Source organism: Pygocentrus nattereri, chromosome 4 (assembly GCF_015220715.1).
Source record: "Pygocentrus nattereri isolate fPygNat1 chromosome 4, fPygNat1.pri, whole genome shotgun sequence".
Lineage (NCBI taxonomy): Eukaryota > Metazoa > Chordata > Actinopteri > Characiformes > Serrasalmidae > Pygocentrus > Pygocentrus nattereri.
Window position 1 is genome coordinate 376,379 of NC_051214.1, and position 7,500 is coordinate 383,878.

At 46.6% G+C, this 7,500-nt stretch overlaps 1 protein-coding gene across 2 annotated transcripts in view; it reads left to right on the forward strand.

The window, feature by feature from the left end:
* Window positions 1–7,500, forward strand: part of lama4 (laminin, alpha 4) — a 57,981-nt gene that overhangs the window by 1,220 nt on the left and 49,261 nt on the right. The gene's annotated exons all lie outside the window — the stretch shown is intronic.

Consider the following 7,500-nt stretch of genomic DNA (forward strand, 5'->3'; position numbering starts at 1 on the left):
AAACCGAGTCCGTTCTACAGTTTCTCATTAGACTGAATGAATAACCGACTCTAAATGTAAGTATTGTGATATAAACCGAGTCCGTTCTACAGTTTCTCATTAGACTGAATGAATAACCGACTCTAAATGTAGGTATTGTGATATAAACCGAGTCCGTTCTACAGTTTCTCATTAGACTGAATGAATAACCGGCTCTAAATGTAGGTTTTGTGATATAAACCGAGTCCGTTCTACAGTTTCTCATTAGACTGAATGAATAACCGACTCTAAATGTAAGTATTGTGATATAAACCGAGTCCGTTCTACAGTTTCTCATTAGACTGAATGAATAACCGGCTCTAAATGTAAGTATTGTGATATAAACCGAGTCCGTTCTACAGTTTCTCATTAGACTGAATGAATAACCGACTCTAAATGTAGGTATTGTGATATAAACCGAGTCCGTTCTACAGTTTCTCATTAGGCTGAATGAATAACCGACTCTAAATGTAGGTATTGTGATATAAACCGAGTCTGTTCTACAGTTTCTCATTAGGCTGAATGAATAACCGACTCTAAATGTAGGTATTGTGATATAAACCGAGTCCGTTCTACAGTTTCTCATTAGGCTGAATGAATAACCGACTCTAAATGTAGGTATTGTGATATAAACCGAGTCCGTTCTACAGTTTCTCATTAGACTGAATGAATAACCGGCTCTAAATGTAGGTATTGTGATATAAACCGAGTCCGTTCTACAGTTTCTCATTAGACTGAATGAATAACCGACTCTAAATGTAGGTATTGTGATATAAACCGAGTCCGTTCTACAGTTTCTCATTAGACTGAATGAATAACCGACTCTAAATGTAGGTATTGTGATATAAACCGAGTCCGTTCTACAGTTTCTCATTAGGCTGAATGAATAACCGGCTCTAAATGTAGTTATTGTGATATAAACCGAGTCCGTTCTACAGTTTCTCATTAGACTGAATGAATAACCGACTCTAAATGTAGGTATTGTGATATAAACCGTGTCCGTTCTACAGTTTCTCATTAGGCTGAATGAATAACCGACTCTAAATGTAGGTATTGTGATATAAACCGAGTCCGTTCTACAGTTTCTCATTAGACTGAATGAATAACCGGCTCTAAATGTAGGTATTGTGATATAAACCGAGTCCGTTCTACAGTTTCTCATTAGACTGAATGAATAACCGACTCTAAATGTAAGTATTGTGATATAAACCGAGTCCGTTCTACAGTTTCTCATTAGACTGAATGAATAACCGACTCTAAATGTAGGTATTGTGATATAAACCGAGTCCGTTCTACAGTTTCTCATTAGTCTGAATGAATAACCGGCTCTAAATGTAGGTATTGTGATATAAACCGAGTCCGTTCTACAGTTTCTCATTAGACTGAATGAATAACCGACTCTAAATGTAAGTATTGTGATATAAACCGAGTCCGTTCTACAGTTTCTCATTAGACTGAATGAATAACCGACTCTAAATGTAAGTATTGTGATATAAACCGAGTCCGTTCTACAGTTTCTCATTAGACTGAATGAATAACCGACTCTAAATGTAGGTATTGTGATATAAACCGAGTCCGTTCTACAGTTTCTCATTAGGCTGAATGAATAACCGACTCTAAATGTAGGTATTGTGATATAAACCGAGTCTGTTCTACAGTTTCTCATTAGGCTGAATGAATAACCGACTCTAAATGTAGGTATTGTGATATAAACCGAGTCTGTTCTACAGTTTCTCATTAGGCTGAATGAATAACCGACTCTAAATGTAGGTATTGTGATATAAACCCAGTCCGTTCTACAGTTTCTCATTAGACTGAATGAATAACCGACTCTAAATGTAGGTATTGTGATATAAACCGAGTCCGTTCTACAGTTTCTCATTAGGCTGAATGAATAACCGGCTCTAAATGTAGGTATTGTGATATAAACCGAGTCTGTTCTACAGTTTCTCATTAGGCTGAATGAATAACCGACTATAAATGTAGGTATTGTGATATAAACCGAGTCCGTTCTACAGTTTGTAAAACTTTCTAAACTCATTTTCATCAAAGAGAGTTTGACCAGGGGTGTTTAGTCTTTGCATGTGGCTGTATAAACTGAATGACACACAGTCAGTTAAAAAGTTTCCTTAGAACTAATTTCCGCTGTGTAACTGTACACTTTCATACCAGAGTGTTTAAGATGATGAAACACTGTCTGTCTTTATACTGTAACTGTGTTACTCAGAGAACCTTGTCTTTAATAACTAGTTTGGTTCCATCTGTAGACGCTCTCTCTGTTCAGTGAGAGCAGTTTGTGAGTGTGTCTCCTTTCTTGAGCATGTAGAGGTCAGTGACCCTGCAGCTGAACTTCTTCTTCACCCAGATAACATAAACAACAGAGAGAGAGAGAGAGAGAGAGAGAGATAGAAAAAGAGACAGAGAGAGAGAGAGAGAGAGAGAGAGAGATAGAAAAAGAGACAGAGAGAGAGAGTGTCAGTGTGGTGCAGTGTGATGTGGTGTGAGTGCGGGTGTGGTGTGAGTGTGGTGTAGTGAAGTGTAAGTGTGGTGTGAGTGCGGGTGTGGTGTGAGTTTGGTGCAGTGTCGTGTGAGTGTAGTGTGAGTGTGGTGTGAGTGTGAATGCAGTGTGGTGTAGTGTGGTGTGAGTGTGTTGTGAGTGTAGTGTGAGTACGATGCAGTGTGGTGTGATGTGGTATGGTGCAGTGCGGTGCAATGAGAGTGTTGCAAGAGTGTGGTGTGAGTGCGGTGTGGTGCAGTGCGGTGCTTTGTAAGTGGTGCCGTTTGAGTGTGAGTGTGGTGTGGTGCACTGTGGTGTGGTGCAGTGCGGTGCGGTGCGATGTGAGTGTGGTGCGGTGTGAGTGCAGTGTGGTGCGGTGTGAGTGCGGTGTGAGTGTGGTGCAGTGTGGTGCGGTGTGAGTGTGGTGCAGTGTGGTGCGGTGTGAGTGTGGTGCGGTGTGGTGTGAGTGTGGTGCAGTGTGGTGCAGTGTGGTGCGGTGTGAGTGTGGTGCGGTGTGGTGTGAGTGTGGTGCAGTGTGAGTGCAGTATGGTGCGGTGTGAGTGCAGTATGGTGCGGTGTGAGTGCGGTGCAGTGCGGTGCGGTGTGAGTGCGGTGTGAGTGTGGTGCGGTGTGAGTGCGGTGTGAGTGTGGTGCAGTGTGGTGCGGTGTGAGTGTGGTGCAGTGTGGTGCAGTGTGAGTGTGGTGCGGTGTGAGTGTGGTGCAGTGTGGTGCGGTGTGGTACGGTGTGAGTGCGGTGCAGTGTGAGTGCGGTGCAGTGTGGTGCGGTGTGAGTGTGGTGCAGTGTGGTGCGGTGTGAGTGTGGTGCAGTGTGGTGCGGTGTGAGTGCAGTGTGGTGCGGTGTGAGTGCGGTGCAGTGTGAGTGTGGTGCGGTGTGGTGTGAGTGTGGTGCAGTGTGGTGCAGTGTGAGTGTGGTGCGGTGTGAGTGCGGTGCGGTGTGAGTGTGGTGTGGTGTGAGTGCGGTGCGGTGTGAGTGTGGTGCGGTGTGAGTGCGGTGTGAGTGTGGTGCGGTCTGAGTGCGGTGCAGTGTGGTGCGGTGTGAGTGTGGTGCAGTGTGGTGTGGTGTGAGTGTGAGTGCGGTGCAGTCTGGTGTAGTGCGGTGCGGTGTGAGTGTGGTGCGGTGTGAGTGCGGTGTGAGTGTGGTGCGGTGTGAGTGTGGTGCAGTGTGGTGCGGTGTGAGTGCGGTGCGGTGTGAGTGCGGTGCAGTGTGAGTGCGGTGCAGTGTGGTGCGGTGTGAGTGCGGTGCGGTGTGAGTGCGGTGCGGTGTGGTGCAGTGTGAGTGTGGTGCGGTGTGAGTGCGGTGTGAGTGCGGTGCGGTGTGAGTGTGGTGCGGTGTGAGTGCGGTGTGAGTGTGGTGCGGTGTGAGTGCGGTGCGGTGTGAGTGTGGTGCGGTGTGGTGCAGTGTGAGTGTGGTGCGGTGTGAGTGCGGTGTGAGTGTGAGTGCGGTGCGGTGTGGTGCGGTGTGAGTGCGGTGCGGTGTGGTGCGGTGTGAGTGTGGTGTGAGTGTGGTGCGGTGTGAGTGCGGTGAAGTGTGGTGTGGTGTGAGTGTGAGTGCGGTGCAGTGTGGTGCGGTGTGAGTGCGGTGCGGTGTGAGTGTGGTGTGAGTGTGGTGCGGTGTGAGTGCGGTGCAGTGTGGTGCGGTGTGAGTGTGAGTGCGGTGCAGTGTGGTGCGGTGCGGTGTGGTGCGGTGTAGTGTGGTGCGGTGTGAGTGTGGTGCGGTGTAGTGTGGTGCGGTGTGAGTGTGGTGCAGTGTGGTGCGGTGTGAGTGTGGTGCAGTGTGGTGTGAGTGTGAGTGTGGTGTAGTGTGGTGTGGTGCGGTGTGAGTGCGGTGTAGTGTGGTGCGGTGTGAGTGTGGTGCGGAGTGAGTGCGGTGCAGTGTGGTGCGGTGTGAGTGTGGTGCAGTGTGGTGTAGTGTGAGTGTGGTGCAGTGTGGTGTGGTGCGGTGTGAGTGTGGTGCAGTGTGGTGTGGTGTGAGTGTGAGTGCGGTGCAGTGTGGTGTGGTGCGGTGTGGTGCGGTGTGAGTGCGGTGCGGTGTGAGTGCGGTGTGAGTGTGGTGTGAGTGTGGTGCGGTGTGAGTGCGGTGCAGTGTGGTGCGGTGTGAGTGTGAGTGCGGTGCAGTGTGGTGCGGTGTGAGTGTGGTGTGAGTGTGGTGCGGTGTGAGTGCGGTGCAGTGTGGTGCGGTGTGAGTGTGAGTGCGGTGCAGTGTGGTGTGGTGCGGTGCGGTGCGGTGTGGTGCGGTGTGAGTGCGGTGCGGTGTGAGTGTGAACTGCAGCAGTGGAATGTGTGCACGTGTGGCGTCTGCTCCATAACAGACTGAACAGCTGAATAAAGCCGGCTTTGTTCCGGCCGACTGTGGAAAATCTGCTCTGAATGTCACTGACTGTTCCGGACTTCACTCAGGAAGCGGTTTATGCTTTTGAAATACAGTCTCAGCTTCATCACAAGGGATTATTTCATTTTAAATCCAGTATTAGATCAGTATTTATCATATGGCGCTGCGTCCGCCTGCTGATTAGGTTCTGACCGTCTCTGATAATGACGAATCTTCATAAAAGGTTATATGGTTAATCACGAGGAAGGAAACAGCATGAGTTGTTTTGATGCTGGTATGTTGGTCAACCAGCATGGCCATGCTGGGGTGACCAGCTAAACCAGAGCCAGTATAGACTGGTATAGACGAGTATAGATCAGCATGAAAAGCCTGCTGGTCTGTGCTGTTTTTAATCAGGGTCATGAGCTTCTGCTCAGGGTTCTTTCTCCTCAGTGGATGATGTTCCTATGTACACTATACCAATACGAGTCCTTGGGCAAGACTCCTGACACTGCCTCCGCCTACCTTTGTAAAACAATCAAATTGTAAGTCGCTATGGATCAGATCGTCAGCCAAATGCCATAAATAAATGTAATGTTCCACCATGTTTGTTTGTCAAGATAGCACTGGGATCTTTTCAATGTATTTGGTTCTAGCTAACACCAGCTAGAGAGGATAGTATACTCAGAGCCAGATATGAATTCACTGCCTGATGACTGAGACGCTGTTTTATGAGAGTTTAGAGAACTTCAACTCCATTCATGGTGGAGGGAGACATGCAGGGCGTTGTGCGGCAAAATAGTCCCCAAAGAAAACTCATTATTCCAGATTTTCCACTGTTTTCCATCATCAACATTCCATATAAGCTCAGAAGACTCGTGTAGGTTCTCTGGTGGTTCTGGATGGTAAATAAAGTGTCTATATCTGTGTTGTAGTCATGGCGACGCCTGGTTCCCATCACCACCACTGTAAAGACGTCGGGACCATTAAACACCAAACCACTCGGAATCTCTCTGTCTCTCACACTATTACGAGTTATGGGGGACTTTTGGAAAATGGGTGGTGTTGGTGGTTGGTGTTGTGGAATATTGCAGATGTTTCAGACGGTGAATGTGTTTGTGTAACAGCACTGAAAGGCTATAATGTATGTTTTTTGTTATCTATAATGGAAAATGCATTTAATCTTGAATGGATTTTTCGCATTTATGCTCAAATAATAAGATTTTGAAGTATTTTAAAGGTGCAGTGTGTAAGATTTAGTGTCATCTAGTGGTGAGATTGCAGATTGAACCCAGCTGACTCACCCCTCCCTCACCTCTCCCTTTCCAAGCGTGTAGTAGAACTGTCAGGTTTTCTGTCATTGTCTGTCCTGATTTAGTTTATCTTCTCCATGTTTTCTCTTCTCTGACGGTGATGATTCTCCCTCTCTTTTTTGGTGCTAAATAATAAATTTGATCATCCATTTATCTAAATTTAGGTTCTCAAACTTCACACAATACAGAGCGGTCAGCAGCTCTGGCAGCGACCGCTGACTCTTCTTCTGTATGTCCTCCAACTGGAGCTACAGCTCCAAACAATTCAAGCTGGTGCTTCAGCATAAAAGTGTGAAAGGCGCCCTCTAGAGGCAGAGTTTGTTTTGCCTGTTCTGGGCTACTGTAGAGACATGGTGGCACAACATGGAGCTGCTTGCTATGTAGAGATGAAGGGCTCATTCTAAGATGAAGAAAACACAGCTATTCAGTTACAGGTGATTAAACACTAATGATCTAATGATGAATGTTACTATGTTCCATTTCTGATAATAGGTCCCCCAGATCTCCCACACTGCACCTTTAATGATTATATCTAAGGTACAGCAGTTACAGTGGGCGGGGTTTGTTTTATTCATGGTTTAAATGATTGATTTGTGCACCATCTGTTCACCTCAGGCACATAACGGACTACCTGCTGTACTATCTGCTGCTGGCATGGACAGCCATCTACAGGTGCTGGTCAACGAATTAGAATAATTTGAAATAGTGCAATCATGAAATTCTTTGAATGCATTTTTTGTGCAGAAAGCAAATCAGGTGTTCACCGCACCTGTCCTACTCGTTAGACTAATCACAGAACTCGTTACCTGTAGAAAATTTGCTCAGCTGAGCTTTCCAAAAGGCCCATTTAGGCCATTTAACTGTGACACTGTTGTTTTATTGAATTAGAATAATGGAGAAACCGTTTCATTGAATTAGAATAATTTTTATTATAATTACAATCATCACTTTCTCAGTATTTTGTGGCTGCCCCCTTGGCTTGTATGACTGCCTGAAGTATCCGCGGCATCGATTTGACCAGCTTGTCGCAAGTTTCCGCACTCACAGCTTCCCAGGCAGTGGCGATGTTCTGCTTCAGTTGGTCCAGCGTAGTAGGCTTTCTGTCGCGAATTTTCCGCTTGACGATGGCCCAAAGGTTTTCAATGACATTGAGGTCAGGCGAGTTGGCCGGCCATGCCAAAACTTCAAGCTGTTTTTTAGTGAACCAATCTTTGGTCGACTTTGCCGCATGAGCCGGTGCAAGATCCTGTTGAAATATGAAGTCTTCTTCGCCGAACTGTTCCTCAACAGTCGGAATCAGGAACGTTTCCAGAATATCTTGATATACGGCAGCATTGACAGTC